General features: G+C 41.5%; 1 protein-coding gene across 5 annotated transcripts in view; it reads right to left on the bottom strand.

The window, feature by feature from the left end:
- Nucleotides 1–20,058, bottom strand: part of LOC149818830 (Biotin/lipoate A/B protein ligase family) — a 43,349-nt gene that overhangs the window by 4,444 nt on the left and 18,847 nt on the right. The window contains exons 4-5 of one of the 5 annotated variants that reach the window (XR_016427011.1): nt 12,289–12,351; nt 11,556–12,208 (exon numbers count right to left, since the gene is read on the bottom strand). The exons of 2 other annotated variants lie outside the window; for them this stretch is intronic. The gene's annotated coding sequence lies outside the window, so the exon portion shown is untranslated. The remainder of the gene's footprint in view (nt 1–11,555; nt 12,209–12,288; nt 12,352–20,058) is intronic. 2 more of the 5 variants (XR_016427012.1, XR_016427013.1) reach the window with 2 other exon arrangements.

Below are 20,058 nucleotides of genomic sequence, written 5' to 3'. Positions count from 1 at the left end.
ACATATCTTCCCTCAAAATCATCACTCTCTTCCTGGCAAACTTTCTTCCTCCTGTGAGAATGAGTGATTTCTTTATGACTTTTCTTCATTATTTTTTCAGGTTTCTTTTCCTCATGATCATTCTCTTTCCTGCAAGGCCCCATTTTTGGAAGTTTTTTTACCCTGCTTGAACAAAAAGTCTGCAGTCATATATTCTTTCTTGAACAAGAAATCCGCAACTGTATATTCTTTTGGGGAATTTTTCTTTTCGATTTGAACTCTTATTTCACCTATCATTTTCTTTATTTCTTTGAATTTTTTATCATACCGAGATTTTTCTCCAGCCGCATGATCATTTTCTTCAGACTTTCTCAGGTTGTCATTCTCCTTGCAAAATTTTTCCTCGAAAGCATATCTTTCCTCTTCATAGTACCCAATTTTCTTCTTGGATTGGTGATTTATCTTCCTTCCACTGAATCTTCAATTCCTCTTTTTGGTTTTGTTCTCTTTTTGGGAATGTAAATAACATTTCTTCTTGTGAACATGAATTTTCTTCATAAATTTCGATGATCCTCCTTATTTTGGGTTTTTTCTTCAGAATGTCCCTCTATCTGAATCATAGCTTTCCTTGCGGGATTTACCTCTGTTAGTGACAATCTGTTAAAATGTAGCTCTTAAAAATCATTATTGTAAATATAAATATATATATTTATATACATAGAGATATATTTACATATAATACATTATATGTACATATATCTCTATATATATAAATATATATATTTATATATTTTTACCCGAAAGGGTATTTTTGTCATTTCCTGTTTTGCGCATATTCCCCTTTAGAATATGCTGTAAATTTCTTTTTGTTTTTTATTTTTGTAATTCTTTTTTTTTCTTTTTTCTTTTTGTTATTTTTAATGTGCATTGAGGGTCCCCCAATAGAGTCGTTGGGGACCCCCAACGGTCACAAATGTGACCGTTGGGGGCTCCCAACGACTCCTTTGGGAGCCCCCCCTTTGCACCTCCTTGCATTTGTATAAATAGGGGTGTTCCCCCCTTGTATTTCCTAAGCTTGAGAGTCTCAAGCATTTCCTCCTTCTTTATGAAACACATGCATTATTGCATGTTTATTATTTTTACGCTTTTTGCGTATTGTGTTAAGTGTTGTGAGAGTGCCTTCGTGCACTTCTTTTTTAAGTATTTATGCTTGTATGTGTATTGTCTTTTCGTAGACAATTTCACATGGTATCAGAGCTCGGTTGGTGATCAAGAATCGTGGGATTCTTCCTTTTTCGAGTGCCTCGAAAACCGTGCCTTCGGATTCTTAGAAGTTGAAGTGGTGGATCTTGCTTCTCAAATATTTTAGAAGGATCTTGTGCAAGCTAGAAGTTGAAACATTGTGTTGGTACGCCTCCTCTTTTTCTTTACTCCTTAATGGGTGAAAAAGAGTCTCACTTCGCCCTTGGCTTCAAGTTGAATGGGTCCAACTATCATATTTGGGCCGGGAACATGGAGGCTCACATAAAAGGTAAAGGATTATGGGGTTATGTGCAAGGCACTATTCCGGAACCGGAACCCAAAATAACCGTGATTGACGGAAATGAAATCAAGGTTCTTGAGGGAGAGGAAAGGATCAAAGCTCTTGAAGAATACTCCAAGAAGCACGACGAATGGGAAATGAAGAACTTCAAGATTCTTTCTTGGTTCTTCGCATTCGTCGAAACAAAGATTAATGCCAACATTATCAAGTTCAAGAAAGCATCGGAAGCTTGGCATTATCTCGAGAAAATGTATACATCAAGAGATCTATCCCATAAGTATTACCTTCAAAAGAAGGCCCTCTCCCTTACTCAAGGTGAAATGTCCATTAGGGAATATTATGCCGACCTCTCCTCCATTTGGGATGAGCTTTCCATGCTTGAACCAAAATGGAGTGGAGAGGCAATTGAACTCCGCCACAAGCAACTTGAAGAAGATCGGTTCTTCAATTTTTTGAATGGGTTAAGACCAGAATTTGAGCAAATAAGGTCATCCCTTCTATCTTCATTTACTCCTCCATCTCTTGAAGATGTTCTCACCAAATTAAGTGGTGAGGAAACTCGTATGAGTTTATGTAAACAAGGATCAAATGTTCTTGTGGTTCTTTGTAATCATGAAGAAAACAATGAGGTCAATGCCGTATCAAGACCCGAAAATAATGTAAAGACCTATCGTCCTCCTCATTTCAAATTCCAAAATCAAGGAGGAGATGGTGGACAAAGAGGAAAGAGGGACTATAGCAAGACTATTTGTCACTTTTGTAAGGAACCGGGGCATATCAAGCCCGTATGTCCCAAATGGAAGAGGCTTCTCGCTATGGCCACCACCGGTGTACCACAAAAGGAAGAGGCATCATCAAGTGGGTCACTCTCGTTGAATCAAATAGTGGAAGCCCTTCAACCTCTTCTCAAGGGAGCTACATCCGGTGCCGCCGTGTCTACCTCTTCCATTCCAGGTAAAGTTTCTTGGCTTTTAGACTCAGGTGCATCTTTTCATATGTCCCCAAACATGTTTTCACTTTCCGATTTTTCAAAAAATGTTTCTCCATCCTTTGTTTCCACTGCGGATGGAACCTCCCTTGAAATTAAAGGAATAGGTAATTTTGAAACTCAAGGTTTTTCCATTCCAAAAATTAGATTTATACCTAAACTTAACTTAAACCTTCTATCTGTTTCTCAACTCTCGGACCATGGATGCGATATTAAATTTTCATGTGACAAATGTTTAATACAGGATCGCCGGTCCGGGAAATTGATTGGGGAAGGCTTTAGAAAATGAGACTTATACTATATGGAATCTCTCCAAGTTCCAAAATCATTTTGTAATGTTGCCCGGAACAAAGATATAAACATATGGCACAAAAGACTTGGTCATCCTAATGTCACCAAGTTATCTTATTTACATTTTGCAAAGGATCTATGTAAAAGTTCATTTTCTTGTAATGATTGTATTCTCGGAAAAATGCAAAGTTTACCGTTTAAGCAAAGAACTATGTTCTCATCTAAAACCTTCGAAATTGTTCATTCCGATGTTTGGGGACCCGCACCTGTTGTTTCAAAAGGAGGCTTTTCTTACTATGTTATTTTTGTGGATGATTTCTCTAGGTATTCATGGATCTATTTCCTAAAATACAAACATGAAGTTTTTACATGTTTTAAAACCTTTCACTCAATGATCAAGAATCAATTCAATAGTAATATAAAGATTTTTAGAAGTGATTCTGGAGGAGAATATCTCTCCAACCAATTTAAAACATATCTTGAGGATCACAGAATTATTCATCAAAGGTCTTGTCCTAAAACCCCTCAACAGAATGGATTGGCCGAAAGAAAACATAGGCACATCATTGAGACCACTAGGACCCTACTTATTTCTCAAAATATTCCTAAGAACTTTTGGGTTGAAGCAGCCCTCGCTTCTGTTTATCTAATAAACCGCTTACCATCTAGGATATTAGGAAAAATATCCCCTTTTGAGATCTTATATAATCTTGAACCTGATTATAATAGGTTACGTGTTTTTGGGTGTAAATGTTTTATACTTACGGATAAAAATGATAAGCTCTCTCCCAAAGCTATCCCCTGCGCCTTTCTTGGGTATTCCGAAACTCAAAAAGGGTTTCGTTGCTATGATCTTCGAGATGATAAGTTATATGTTTCTAGAAATGTAACGTTTTTAGAAAATGAGAGTGGATTTAAAAAAAATGTTCCTCAACAAGAAAATTTTGATTACTCATTCCTTTTTTATTTATTGGCTAGTAATGAGGATATATCTAGTGATGATGATGTATCATCAAATCACGATGAGGAAAATGATGGTGATGTCGAAGAACATAACCCTCTCAATGATCAAGAAAACAGGATTTCAAGTGATCCGATAACCTACTCCCGTAGAAACCAAGACACCTTTAGAAGTGCCATTGACCAATATAGTGAGCTTGTACCTACTCTCGATCACCGAAGATCTGAGAGGAATAGGAGACCGCCAACTCGTTTTGTCTCTTTTGATTCTTTTTCACCCCGGTATAGGGCTTGTCTTAGTGCCATTCACTCTTATTTTGAGCCAAGGAATTTTGAAGAAGCTAAAAAATGTATAGAATGGCAAGAAGCCATGCAAAAAGAACTTAGTGCTCTCAAAAGGGCTGAAACTTGGGATTTCCAAACTCTACCCATAGGAAAGAAAACTATAGGTTGTCGATGGGTTTTTAAAGTTAAAACTAAAAGCGACGGATCCCTGAAAAGGTATAAAGCTCGCTTAGTTGCAAAAGGGTATGGGCAAGAGTATGGAATTGATTATGAAGAAACTTTTGCTCTTGTAGCCCGAATGGTTACTGTTAGATGTCTCATTACTATTGCATCTATTAAAAATTGGAATATTTTTCAAATAGATGTGAAAAATGTTTTTTTAAATGGTGACCTTAACGAAGAGGTGTATATGGAAGCGCCACCAGGCATGAAAATTCCTAAAGATAAAGTTCTTCGTCTTCGAAAGGCTCTTTATGGTTTGAAACAGACCCCCAAAGCCTGGTATGACAGATTTACCAGTGTAATGCTGGAAAATGGTTTCTCCTCATGTTATAATGATACTGCTTTATTTACTAGAAAATCTAAAGCAGGGATTGTAATATTGTTACTATATGTTGATGACATGTTAATTACAGGTGATGATGTTCAAGGAGTCAAGGGTATTAAGTCCGTCTTGACTTCAAAATTTGAGATGTCAGACTTAGGTTTTCTGACATATTTTCTTGGAATTGAGGTTGCCTATTCGCAACGTGGTTATTTTCTATCTCAGTCTAAACTTGCTTGTGAGATTATTGACAGATCAGGAATTTTTGATGACAAAGTATGCGAAACTCCTGCAGTTGTGGGAGCCAAAATGAAGATTGACAATGGTGTTCCTCTAACCGATCCTACTCCCTACAGGCAGTTGGTAGGTTCTTTAATGTATCTTAGCATTACTCGACCCGATTTGTCACATGCTATACACATCACCAGTCAGTTTCAGCATGCTCCTACAACTGTTCATATGAGCGTTGTGCTTCGCATCATCAGATACTTGAAGGGAACGGTGAATAAGGGAGTATTCCTATCCTCCTCTTCTGAATTAAAATTGCTTGCTTATACTGACTCAGATTGGGGAGGTGACCCTAGTAACCGTCACTCCACCACTGGCTTTTGTATTTTCTTAGGAGAATCTTTGATCTCGTGGCGATGTAAAAAGCAACAGAAGGTCTCCTTATCATCATCCACTGAAGCCGAATACAGAGCCATGGCATCTATCACCATGGAAATAGTATGGATTCGACGTCTTTTGGAAGATATGGGAGTAGTTGTCAAAGAACCAACAAAGTTATGTTGTGACAATAAAAGTGCAATCTACATTGCCAAGAACCACACCTTTCACGAGCGAACAAAGCATATAGAGATGGATTGTCATTATGTCCGAGAAGAATACTTGAAGAAGGTCATTGATCTACCATATGTGACATCTGAGTATCAACTTGCCGACTTCTTCACAAAAGCTCTATGTTCGCCTAGATTTCATTTCCTTCTTGACAAACTTGCGGTTATCACACCGTAAGTTTGAGGGGGGGTGTTAAAATGTAGCTCTTAAAAATCATTATTGTAAATATAAATATATATATTTATATACATAGAGATATATTTACATATAATATATTATATGTACATATATCTCTATATATATAAATATATATATCTTTACCCGAAAGGGTATTTTTGTCATTTCCTGTTTTGCGCATATTCCCCTTTAGAATATGCTGTAAATTTCTTTTTGTTTTTTATTTTTGTAATTCTTTTTTTTCTTTTTTATTTTTGTTATTTTTAATGTGCATTGGGGGTCCCCCAATAGAGTCGTTGGGGGCTCCCAACGACTCCTTTGGGAGCCCCCCTTTGCACCTCCTTGCATTTGTATAAATAGGGGTGTTCCCCCCTTGTATTTCCTAAGCTTGAGAGTCTCAAGCATTTCCTCCTTCTTTATGAAACACATGCATTATTGCATGTTTATTATTTTTACGCTTTTTGCGTATTGTGTTCAAGCGTTGTGAGAGTGCCTTCGTGCACTTCTTTTTTAAGTATTTATGCTTGTATACGTATTGTCTTTTCGTAGACAATTTCACACAATCCTCATCAGAAGATGAATCTTCATAGACTTGGACAAATTTTTTATATTTCCCTTTGATGTCCCGTTCTGAATCATAATATTTTCCCAAGAATTTGAATTTCCCAGGGACATGCACTTCTTCAGTGAATGAGGTTTATTCACAAACTTTCTTAGCCCTTGATTTTACAATATTCTTCACATCATCACCTTTCTTGAGAGACTTTGATTTCTTAAGGATGTGCACTTCATCTACACTAGAACCTTCACTGGAATACCACCTCATTTTTCTACAAAATTTCTGGCAATTCCTCCAAAACCACTCTCTTTCTTACTTCTGGTATTTCTTCAAAACCACCCTTTTTTCTTCCTTGCTTAACTCAAGAGACTTGTTCTTCTTATTTTCATACTATTCTTCCTGTGACTTCTCTTCCTTAAGGTTTCCTTGGAATTAATACCCCTAGAATCTTGGAAACTTGGATCCTCTTTCTCTTTTGGATCTTCCCCATTGACCTTGGATCTTGGGACCCTAACCTTCTCAGCCTTTAGGGTTCTGACATTATCCTCATTAGAAGAAGAGATTTGGAGATCCTCATAGACTCTAAGCTCCTCAATCGGGAGCCCACCATCATTGATCGGCTATACGAATGAACCTATCCTAGATCAACCCATGGTTTAGGACGACATACAAGGTTACACACAATACAACTTATAAGTAATTTTGAAACAGAGTTTCCTAGGTAAAAGGTTTCTCAAGAAAGTCCTCTTCAGGGTTTTAGGAAAAGGATTCCCTTTCAGACCAACCATGATATACCCAAGCTAATGCTTTTGATATGTGTGGAACGGTATCCGACTCCTTTGGTCCACTGCCAATATACCCAAGCTAATGCTCCTAGTACAAGCATGTAGATCTTTTGATCCAAATAAATGGGAGAAGTTCAAAAACAAGTGCATACAAGAAAAATGAGTGACTCTAGACCTAAAAGAAGAGGATAAAAATAGGAAAAAATCCTACCTTTTGAAAAACTTTTTATTTGAAAACCTAGCCCAAACCCAATTAATTAGTGCAACTAATTAAGTAAATAATAAATAATTAGCAAGTTCTCATGTACCAAACTAGTTATCTTCTAGTTTTCATAAAATTACTGCAACTAATTAGGTAAATAATATTAGTTACCAAGTTACTATGCAATTAATTTTTTATTTTTTTATATTATTAAAATTAATAAATAGCTCAGGGTTGTCAGGCCGGCCCGATAGCTCACGGGCTGACCCGAACCTAGCCCATGTATATAACGGGTCAGGTAGCTAATGAGCTCAGGCCTAAAACCTTAACCCAAACCCGGCCCATGGCGGGTCAGATCAGCTTAGCTTATCGCTTATCGTGCCGCCCGACCTGTTGCTCACCCCTACCTCTAACTTTTGAAACAAACTTCCTTTCACGAGAATGTAGGATCCTCGCTGGTACAAGGTCAGACCGCTCCTCCCTAAGTTGTGGGATAATCCAACCAAAGCTAAGATATTCATGAGCTAGAGCACCTGGGAGGTAAGCCAAGGGTTGTGCACCCACCCAAGGCTCAAGCAAAGAAAACAAGTGTGTGCACAATTAGTGAATGTGAAAAAGAGAATTAAAGGTAGAATAGATTTATTCGGCTTTTGGCGAGCCCTAACCCTTGCTTGTTGAACTAGCAGAACCTCCATGCTCTACCGCAAGCCGAAAATCCGATAGAGTAACACTACTCTAACCGGGAAGGACACTCTCCATAGGAAAAACTACTCTACTAAGAAAAGGAAATTGTTAAGCTATACTAGAGTAGTTCTTAGAATTTTCCCATGAATTACGTAAGAAAATCCTAAGAAATTAGTGGAAAGCAAACTACCCTAGGTGAGGAAGAGTGCTAAGCACTCTACCTTTTCTTACCTTGGTAGCGAACCAAGTAGGAAAATCTAGCCTAAGAAGATCCACTTAGGAAAACTATCTACTTTCATAAGAGGAAAGCTAGAGAAATTACCTAAGAGCCACTCCTCAAAGCGAAGAAAAAGAAGGAAGAAGGTAGATGCTACCGAACTCCACCAAGCACACTCAAGTATAGGAACAAGAGCTTGAAAAGATTGGAGATGGGTTGCAAAATGAGCAAAAGAGGGTATTTATAGGCATCGAGAACCCTAAAAATCTCAAAAATCTTCAATATGGGGCTAAACACTTTGGGCATCAAAATAGCCCTAAAGAGATCCGCGATATATACCATCTATGGCTAAGCTAGGCTGGCAATAGATGGTCCATCTACCGCTAACTTTATCAAGTTGGACCGAATCAGATCGGGTTGGACCTAGGTGCAAATCCAAACCCATAAGTCCATTGGTAGATGGATCATCTATCGACAAGCCTTCGAATCTGGATCTAAGCCGAAGTGGGTCGAATCTGGGTATTGATCCAAACCTGAAAGGTAGTCGGTAGATGGGTCATCTACTGACGAGCTTTCTGGATCTGGATCCAGATCAGATCCAAATCCTCTTGGCCTGTTTTTTACTATTTTTGGAAAACACCCATGTCTCATGAACAAGAAGTCCGTTTGACGAGCGGCTTGCAGCATTTGAAAGTTAAAATCCTCGTCTACAATCGGTCTTTTGGGCTTGAAACCAAATTCAATCATTTTGAATTGTCAAAAATGCCCTCAAAGTGGGTTCTACTTTCTGAACAAATTATTTTCAAAACTGTTGGTTGAAAATGATTGAGGATGTTATTTCACATGTCAAAATGTGATAAAAACTGGATTATCCTTTGGAAGATCCTACAACACTGAAAACCTTTAGAATTATTCTATTAAAAAGCACTTTATCAAGTGAAACTTTAAAATACCCTTTTAAAAATGCTTAAAACCCCTTTTCTTGTGCTTGGTGACGCTTGGTATAGTAGAAGACTCCTTTTGCCAAATACTTCGTATTCTTCACGAATAATGAAGTATTCAAAGGTCCACACCCTAAAACTCAAGGAATGTGAACAAACGCATCCTGATTTCTGACAAGTCATGGCAGGACATGATGCCGGAGACAAACAAAATTTTGAGTGTCAACAAGCCCTTAAAAAACCTGCTTACATGACACAATGACATGGTTCAAAACTCATTCTCTATTAAACTGCATCAATTAATGTTCTGAACTTGTTATGAACTTTGCCTTTAAATCACTTTATCTATGTGCTTAGATTGAGACATCAAATCTTTATATGATCTTATAGCAATATTATAGGGTGTGTTAGGATCAGTTCCTACATAGTCAAAAGTGCTGACTAGTCCGCCTAGTCGACCTAGGCATAAGTAAAACGCCTTAGCTTTGCAATTTCTAGGTGGGTACCTTAAAAGGTACTAATTTTACCGATTAGGGTGCCTAATCGATGACCAAGCTGCCCTCACCTAGGCATGAGAGTGGTTAGTCATTTTTTATTGTTATTACATGTATTTTTTTTTGTGTATATATATATGTGTGTGTGTGTGTGTGTGTGTGTGTGTGTGTGTGTGTGTGTGCGCGCGTGTGTTGTGATTTGTTCAATGACATGATGAAAACATGCTTAGTTAATTAAATATATTGATTATGTGAGATATATATATGTGTGTGTGATTTTTATTTGTATATAGATATGAGTTTCTGTAACATGTTACTCATATATGTATGTATCACTGTGCTTCTGTGATTCTTGCTATGAAAGGCTGAAAGTATTTTTTTTTTGTATATATAAATAAATAAATGTATATGCATGCAGGTATATATACATATTCTGATTATGCTATGAATACAATAATACAGGTGTGTATGTGTATTAAAATCAATTTTTCTGCGAAAAGCTGAAAGCATATTTTGTTGATTATACTGAATATGTTATGAATAATTTTATATTTATATAATATATAAATATATAGATGTATGTATGTGTATAATGCGGATTGTGCTGTCCCCTTTTTCCGTTAGGTTACATTAGGACCCTCCAAAAATCATAGTTTTAGATGTGTTTATCATTGTTTAATCAATAGAAAACATGCTTTTGATTAAGCATCTTTATGCTTAAATGTATATTTTAAAGAGGTAAAAAAATCAATGGTTGATATTATACTAAAATTTGATGATAAAATATTCACATTTTTACATCAAATCAATTTGAAACAAAGCTTGCTTATTAATAAATAAGCAATCATAAACACATCTAACGGTTCAGATCTAGCATAAAACACCGAAAACTATAATTTTTTGATGATCCTAACGTGACCTAACGAAAAAAGTGGCAGCACAATCCCCCCTCTCACTCTCTCTCCATTATATATAGGTTATGTATATTTTGTGAAAGCATGTGTAATTTTGTACTTGTGTGATGAAAAATATCTTATTATTAAAAGAATTAAACACATTTTATGTATATTTTTAATTTTTTAATTGAGGTACCAACTAGTCCGACTAATCCTGCATAGTCCTTGACTAGTCTTTTTAAGGGTCTACTGACTGGGCACGACTTAGCGTTTTTGACTACATAGATCAGTTCATATAGGCATTTGAAAGACACTTTTTTCCCTTCATCTTTTTGCATTTGTGAAATTTTTCAGTAATAAATGAACCAGATCCACAACATTCACCAAGTTTTTTCGCTAAAAAGATAAGGTAAACAAAATACATCTTTTGTTAAAGAATATTCCAATCATAAAGGAAAATTTTGAAACCAAGAAGCCTAAAACCGACGAGGATGATTTTCACATAGATAGGCTAGATATTTTGAAAGAATATGTTAATATGGCCCAACATTAACCTAAGCTCATCTTGTAGATTAACAAATATTTTCCATATTGGACAATGTAATCCTAGATCACATACTATAGAAAATGGTTAGAACTCTTCAAGTTCAATCCTTAAACATTTTGAATGAGGATTGCCAAGAACTGGAGGATCATATGATTGGGAGCCAGAGAAAGTGAAGTGCACCGTCAATATTGCTAGAATCCTTTATTTTAAAGTGTTTATCAATTGTTCTCATCTTGATCATGATTTAACATATATAGCATCATAACAATATTAAGACAAAATAACTAATATTACTAAAAAATAACTATGAAATCTAAAAGACAACATAATAACCAACAAAAAATTGAATCATAATTCAAATACCTCAACTTGGGCATTCAACTACGTGAGTTTAGACTTCCTCAAAAGTCAAATTCTTCCTCTACTCAAATATCGAAAAGGTTGAAAAAATTAACTAACGTCTCATTATTAATGTAGATATTAGTATGTATTATTTAGATTTCCCAATTCTATCAATGATCATGTATAAAATTATAGATTGATAACACAATCCAAAGCTTACCAGCATTTAAGGCTACATAAATAAACTTGGTTTACCAACACAAATGTCACAAATAAATGTATACCATTTGCACATCCCACACATATTTGTTTCTTTTGATAGATGCTTTTGCTTTCCCATGTACTCTAACTCAAAGATGCCTTTAGCCCCCTACACAGTTCTGTCAAAAAATCTCAAGCTTTTCAAATACTCAGTTGAAAACGTTAGATACAGAACAAAGAAAAAAAATCATACCCCATAAACCCCTTAGCAGGACATGCATACAATAATCATAGAATACGCAAAATAACAATTCACATCAATAAACAAACATTAAATAGAAAGTTGGAGAACACACAAAACACTATTTAAAGAGGCAATCAAATAATATGTACAATCTCCTCACAACCAGCTACATCCTTTATATTTTGGGTTTAAACTTAAAAGAGATAGAAGTGGGCCAGCTCAAAACTTTTGGGCACAGATGGAAAAGGTTAAGGTTCAAAAAATCACTATGGAAATAATCTAAGAGTAAGATATGAAACCAATAACAGGGTGGTGGAGACACATTAAAAAACACGTATATTCTTATCTCATCTACAGAAGCTCTACCCCCACAACAGAAACTGACCAAAGAAAAGGAAAAAGACATGAGAAAATAGAATATAGAAATTACAACCAAGTAGAATGCATGAACCCACAGCCATGTACACCAAGAGAAGTAAACCATAAATTTTCCTGTCACAAAAACAAAAGCTTATAAACCATAAAAATTGAAAATGTATTACTTAAAAAAAAAACAAGAAAAGAGATTCCACCTTTAGGACACCAAGAACGATGGAGACATCCTCCTTCATCAACCTCTTCCTCAATCCTTAGATCTATAATAGAATTGAAGCGTTTGTTTATGAACTTCATGCTAATTGAAAAAAAATAGGAAAAACCTATAACCCTAATCAATCATTCATGATTCTTAATGCCCTAACATGAAAAAAAAAGAAACAAAAAGAATAAAGTAGATAAAGGGATGTGTGTGTGTGTGTGTGAGAGAGAGAGAGAGACGGTGTAGAGCCATAGAGTGGTTGCTAGCTTGCCAACATGCAAAATGCAGGAACCACAGGCAGGTAGGTTGCCCCCCACCAAAGAACGCCGTAACCACGAGGTTGCATCAGGTGGTCTGGGGTTAAGCCTCAAGCACAAGAAAGAGAGGGCCACTAGGCCAGGGGGGCCGATGGTATTGACTATTGAGAGAGAGAGAGAGGGTCCAGCCCTTTTTCAATTTATTTTTAGGGAGGCCTGGTATATGGGTCCAAGCACTACTCCCCCCCCCCCGGGTTCTACCCCTGATGTATGGATAAGACCATGAACAGCTTTTCAACCCCCAATGTCAATCAGCATAAAGTCCTTGAGTAAACAAATTGGCTACTTGGTCTTCGCTAAATATGATTTGGTCTTTAGCTCCTAAGTTTCAAGTTTCAACCTTCTCACAAATATAATGGTTTTCTAGTTCTATATGCATAACCTTTATTATATTGAACAATTTGAACTGGATTTATTGATATAGCAATTCAACATGCCTTAACTAGAAGATTTCAGCAATAGCAGCAACCATGCACCTGTACCCAACCCTCTCTGTTGGGTCTACGTAACGCCCCAAAATTTTAACTTGTAATTTTGAAAACATTTAGAGAAAACCTTTCAAAGTTCAGGATTTTGATCTTTCAAATCATAAGTGGAAGCAATTTTCTTTTAGAGAGAAAAACAAATTAACAATTTGATGCAGCCCACGTCGGAGGAGGAATGAAAACAAATGCCCACCTTGAATCGGTGTGGCTGGAACTCTTTATTTATCTCAAAATGATCTCAATAAACAATGGAAAAACGAATAACAGCAATGAACTTAAAAGAAGAACAAGGTGCAGAATAATAAAAATGCAGAAGGAGAAAAGACGGCTGAAAACTTTCTAATAGTCTGCCCCACGCAACCCTAGGAAGGGCCTTTTAAAGGCTATGTACTGGACCCGAGTGGCGGGTCCAGATGTGGATCTGAGCCACGATCCGGGTCAGCCTCTATCTGCAGCTGGTTCTGGGGCGTGCGAACTCCACCACGCCCGGCGTAGGTGCGCAGGGGTACCTCCCTGCGTCGTGGCTCCGTCCCTGCAAGTGAGTCATACACGCGGGGTCCTTCATCTGCCCTTTGTGGCGGATCGGGTGGCACGATGGACCCAATCGGGTCCTGCCCTGCATCATTCTCCCCTGGTTGGGAAGAAGTCGGCTTTGTCGACTTGTTGTTGCCATAGTAAGCATATAGATCAGCCACGTTGAAAATAGGGGAAATATGCCAATCATCGGGCAGCTCAAGGAGGTAAGCATTCGAACCCAATCGCTGAAGGATCCTAAAAGGGTCATACTTCTTAGGACTTAATTTGCTATAGGTGCCTACAGGAAAACGCTCTGGACGCAGATACACCCAGACGAGTTGACCGACCTCGAAATGGACATCACGACGACCCTGATCTACGAAGGCTTTGTAGGTCTCGTAGCTTTCAACAAGTTTGGCCCGGACTTGTCTGTGAATGTCACGCATATATTCGACGGCATCAAAGGCATCCGAAGCTGGAGCTGAGAGATCTGACACAGGGGCTAGATCAACGACATGGGTGGGAGACCGACCATACACTACCTGGAACGGAGATTTACCAGTAGAACGGTTAATGGAGTTGTTATAGGCAAACTCGGCATGGGGCAATACAAGATCCCAAGTTTTGACATTTTCGCCCACTAGGCTCCGTAACAAATTGCCTAAGGTGCGGTGCACAACTTCGGTTTGGCCATCAGTCTGGGGGTGATACGCACTACTGAACTGAAGCTTAGTCTTCAACAGGGCCCATAACGATTTCCAAAAGTGGCTCATAAAACGCGTGTCGCGGTCAGAAGTGATTGTGTGAGGTAGACCATGGAAACGGGCAACGTCCTTGAAATAATATGAGGCGACTAAAGAGGCATCGGTGGTGCGCTTACACGAGACAAAGATAACCATTTTGGAGAACCGGTCAACAACTACTAAAATTGAATCAAAACGACGTGGTGTGCGGGGAAGGCCCACGATAAAATCCATGGATACGTGCTCTCACGGCCGTTCAGGAATGGGTAACGGAGTATACAGACCACTATTCTGACGATGACCCTTGGACACTTGACACACATGACAGCCTTGGATGAACTTGACAACATCTTTGCGCATTTTGGGCCAAAAGTATCGTTCATCTAAGAGAGCGAACGTCTTATCATGCCCGAAATGCCCTGCTAACCCTCCTTCATGTAATTCAGAAATCAACTGAAGTCTAAGAGAAAAATTGGGCACACATAATTTGTTACCACGAAAGAGGTAACCATTATGAATACAAAAACGGGGGTCAAGGGTGCGACCTGAAGAGATGCACCCTTCCCAGACTTTGTGAAAATCAGGGTCTGTGGGGTATAATTCCTTGCATTGTTCGAAACCAATGACCTGCACTGACATAGTCATCAGAAGGTTGTTCTTCCTACTAAGAGCGTCAGCCACCTTGTTCAGGGTACCAGATTGATGGCGAAGCGAAAAGGTGTACTCTTGCAAGAAGCTGACCCACTTGGCATGACGAGCACTCAACTTCTTTTGACTATTCAGATACTTCAAAGCCTCATGGTCCGTGTACAAGACAAATTCCTTATAAATGAGATAATGTCTCCAATAACGAAGGGCTTGTACAACGGCATAGAACTCAACATCGTAAGTGGAGTATTGGCACCTGGCCTGAGTCAGCTTCTCACTAAAGAAGGCAGCGGACCTACGATTCTGACTCAAGACAGCGTCAATCCCCACTTTAGAGGCATCACATTCAACCTCAAAGACTGCACTAAAATCTGGGAGAGCTAAGACAGGAGCACTGGTCATTTTTTCTTTGATGATCGTAAAGGCTTTGCTAGCCGCGGGCGTCCAATGAAAACTAGTACCTTTTAGGCACTCCGTGATGGGGGTCATAAGGGTACTAAAATTCCTCACGAAACGTCGGTAAAAAGTGGCTAACACGTGGAAACTACGGATCTCTCCTATAGTCTTTGGGGTAGGCCAATCGACAATCGCGCGGACTTTTGCAGGGTCGGCCTTGACGCCATCAGATGACACAATAAACCCTAAGAACATGACACTGGACGTCATAAACTCACACTTTTTGGCATTGGCATACAATTTTTCCTTTCTCAAAATATCTAAGACTTGACGCAGGTGACTCAAATGATCGGACAATGAGGAACTATAGATCAAAATGTCGTCAAAGTAGACAACAACAAACTTCTCAATACACGGACGCAAGACCTGGGTCATCATGTTCATAAAGGTACTTGGGGCATTAGATAACCCAAACGGCATGACTAACCACTCGTACAATCCATCGCGCGTCTTGAATGCCGTTTTCCACTCGTCCCCTTCGCGTATACGAATCTGGTGATACCCGCTTTTTAGATCTATTTTAGAGAAAATGAAGGCACCAGATAACATATCAAACATATTGTCCAAACGAGGAATGGGAAAACGATATTTGACTGTGATGTGATTGATCGCACGACTATCGACACACATGCGCATGGACCCATCTTTCTTAGGAGTAAGTAAGGCGGGTACAACACAAGGGCTAACACTCTCGCGAATGAAACCCTTTTGCAGCAATTCCTGAACTTGTCTTAATAACTCAGTGTGCTCAGTGGGGTTCATGCGATATGCGGGAAGGTTGGGTAGACTCGACCCTGGCACAAAGTCAATGGCATGCTGAACTACCCTTGCCGAAGGTAATCCATCAGGTAGTTCATCCGGCATAATGTCGCGGAACTCCTCTAGAAGAGGGGCAACGTCCGCGGGAATGGACACTCACGAACTCATCACTGGCTTTGCCACTAGGGCATAACAATAGCCATCTTCCTGACAATGGTTCAGGAAAAGCCGGTACGAGAGGCCTGCGAGTTGGGGGACTCGCTCAGGTTTGTCCACAGTGGGAAAACCAGTCTCCTTGATAGGTAGAAGGACTATCTTATGGCCATTAAAGACAAAAGAGTATGTGTTCTTGCGGCCATCGTGAGTTGTCTGGCGATCGAACTGCCAGGAACGTCCCAAAAGAATGTGACACGCGTGCATAGGGGCTACATCACACCACACCTCATCGTGGTAGTGTTCCCCCATGGAAAACCGGACTAGGCATCGCTGAGTGATGGGAACCTCGTTTCCTTTCTTGAACCAGGCCATCTTATAGGGTTGGGACAACTTTTCGGTGTTGAGTTTCAAGGTAGACACCACACTCTCAGACACCATGTTCTCACATGCTCCGGTGTCAATGATGACATCACAAGCGTGCCCCTCACAGTTGCACCGGGTCCTAAAAATGTTATTCCTGAGCCATTTCGATGGGGCCGATTCTCGGGGTGTGGTCAACACATGACGGATGGACAACAAACTTTCGACGTTGTCGTCGAACTCTAACTCCCCTCTCATCCTCAACTTCAACTAATGACTTGTCATCACTATCACTCTCACTTGCGGACTCTACAATTCCTTCAACAAGATGGGTGTTCCTGCTCACGGTGGGACACTTGGACGCGACATGTCCTAACTCTTGACACCTAAAACAGCGAAGGGTCGACTCACTAGGTTTGGCTTTGGACCGGGTGTGGAAAGCTGGGCCTGACTGGTCAGGTTTGCTAAGGTTTGCTCTAGGCTTTGAATCACTAGGGGAGCTTGCTCCCCTGGTTGGGAAACCCGACTTGGGTCGACTGGTGGGTTCACTACGGGTCGTCCTATATTCTTGACTCCGCTTCAGCTTTTCCTCGATGTTCATGGCGTAACTGCTGGTTTGATCTAATGTTTCAACTGTGACACAACTAAAATCATCAGAGATAGCAGGACGGAGACCCGAAATGTACCTCGTGACCTACTGACGAGTTGTTTCCTCGATCTGCACACGCAGGGAAAGACGATGGAACTCCGCAGTGTACTCTGCTACAGTTCGGGAGCCTTGGTGCAGGGTCAGGTATTCCTTGTAGGCTCGCTCGGCGTGATCAGAAGGCACGAATTTTGACTGCATCAATCTTTGTATTTCCTCCCACGACTGTACGCGCTCTAATCCCTGCCGCTCCCTCGATCGTTGTAGCTCCACCCACCATGTCTGGGCTAGGCCTCTCAATCGCGTAGATGCTAGCGAGACACGACGATGTTCAGCGACGGTATGATAGTCGAAGAAGAACTGCACTGCATAAGACCAGTCGAAAAATTGCTTCGCGTCGAATCGCCCTGCAAACTCCGGAAGATCCAGTTTCACTCCATACGTGGAGGAGTGGTCTGGTGCTCTCTGTTGTCGCGGCTCCACCATTCCTGCAGGATGCTCGTTCCATAAATTGTCGTCATCCCATACTGCTTCATTGTCCGTAGCGCGGTGTTGTTCGCCGGGATGCTGGTGCTGTCGAACTCTCCCGATGGAGGGTCGGCGGTCAGGGCACGCCGGTTCCTGCTGACATTGCCTCGATCTGGTTTGCCCGTGGACGGGCACCATCTGCGGCCGGTATTATGGTACTGGAATGACGGGAAGTCCAAGGAGGGTGGAGGGTTCGGGTGGGGTTCAGGTTCCTGGCGGGTAGAGTTGGTGTAATATGGTTGTGGGTTAGGAGTATGGTGTTGGGTCGGATGTTGTGTAGGGTTCTGGGCCAGGGTTGGGTAGACAAGTGGGTTTGGGTATGGGTATAGGGCCTGGTGGGTATATGGATGGGTTGACTCGCCCGATGGAATATGGATCGGGCCCATTCCTACACTACTCGTCGGACCCAGATATGGATGGGCTGGATCGAGGTTCGAGTTGTGGGGATAATAGGCGTGGTCTGAACTCGATCCCCGATCCATGAGATTATGGGTCTGGTTTTGACCCGGCTCAAATCCAAACTGGAGCTCCGTCCGGGTCCGATATGGGCTAGGGTCGGCATGGAATCTACTTTGAGGGTCAAAATTACTGGGTTGGTTCTGGTTCGGGGTTGCCCGCGCACCTGAACCAACTAGGTAGGTTGGGTAAGGGGTGTCTAGACCCAAACCCGCTCCCTGAGACCCAAGGGTTGGTCCCAACGAAACGGGCATGTGCCCTGCTGGAACGAAAACCGGGTTGGACCCTCTGGTGTCAGGTCCCCCCCAATGGGATTGGCCCGCTCCCGCTCGTAGAGGTACCGTCTCGGAGCCTCCCCGCGCGGGATCGGGAGGGAGAGATGGCTCTCCCCTGGTTCGGACAGACAAACCCGGGTCTACAACTGGGCCCAGCGTGACGCTGGGGCCCTGTCGACCCGGATCCACCTGCAGCACCTCATGCGTGGTGCTCTGCCATAAGCCAGGGCCTGCAAGTGGGCCCAGCGCAAGGCTGGGACCCTGCAGGCTCGGGTCGACCTGCAGCGTAGCCACAGGTACGCGCGACCACGCGCCGGGACCTGCAGGTGGCCCGAGCGCACCGCTGGGACCCTGCAGGCTCGGTCCCACCTGCGATCCCAACGCAGGAGGACGATGTTTGGAGGGCGGGGCCGTTACCAGGGAGTTGTTGCTCATCGGGGCTCCCTGGTGTTGCTGCAGGTTACTCAGATCAGGGGCGATGGTTGTCGCCGGCAGGAACGCAGTGCTTCGACCCTGCTGGATTTGCGTCGGCTGCAAGGGTGCGGTAGCGCTGGGGAGCGAACCTGCGGCTGCGCCCTCGACGAGGCCTGCGCACAGTGTTGCGCACGGCTCTTGGGGTTTCTCGAGTGTTGTGACGCGATCTTCAAACCCGTTCATCCTCTTTGACAGGCCGGCGATATCCCTACTCATCCGCAGCATGTTCTCTTGGATTTTCGTCAACACGTCCATGACACGCAGTAAGGGGTCTTCGCTGCCAGCCTCCTCACGCTCCTCGCCTCGCACTGGATCGCTCCCTGCTTCAAGAGCCATCTCGCTGATGAAGATGGGTGCGGCTCTGATACCACTTTGATGCAACCCACGTCGGAGGAGGAATGAAAACAAATGCCCACCTTGAATCGGTGTGGCTGGAACTCTTTATTTATCTCAAAATGATCTCAATAAACAATGGAAAAACGAATAACAACAATGAACTTAAAAGAAGAACAAGGTGCAGAATAATAAAAATGCAGAAGGAGAAAAGACGGCTGAAAACTTTCTAATAGTCTGCCCCACGCAACCCTAGGAAGGGCCTTTTAAAGGCTATGTACTGGACCCGAGTCGCGGGTCCAGATGTGGATCCGACCCACGATCCGGGTCAGCCTCTATCTGCAGCTGGTTCTAGGGCGTGCGAACTCCACCACGCCTGGCGTAGGTGCGCAGGGGTACCTCCCTGCGTCGTGGCTCCGTCCCTGCAAGTGAGTCATACACGCGGGGTCCTTCATCTGCCCTTTGTGGCGGATTGGGTGGCACGATGGACCCAATCGGGTCCTGCCCTGCATCACAATTATGGGCACGTTAGCTTACAAACCAATCTTACTTATAGAGAATAGTCAGGATGTAAAGAGGGTGATCTCGGGCCATGTTGCATTGCGCCATCGGT

Source organism: Nuphar pumila, chromosome 13, assembly GCF_984573655.1.
Source record: "Nuphar pumila chromosome 13, dmNupPumi1.hap1.1, whole genome shotgun sequence".
Classification (NCBI taxonomy): Eukaryota; Viridiplantae; Streptophyta; class Magnoliopsida; order Nymphaeales; family Nymphaeaceae; genus Nuphar; species Nuphar pumila.
Note: the sequence above shows the minus strand (reverse complement) of the source record. Positions and strands in the feature narration are given on the sequence as shown.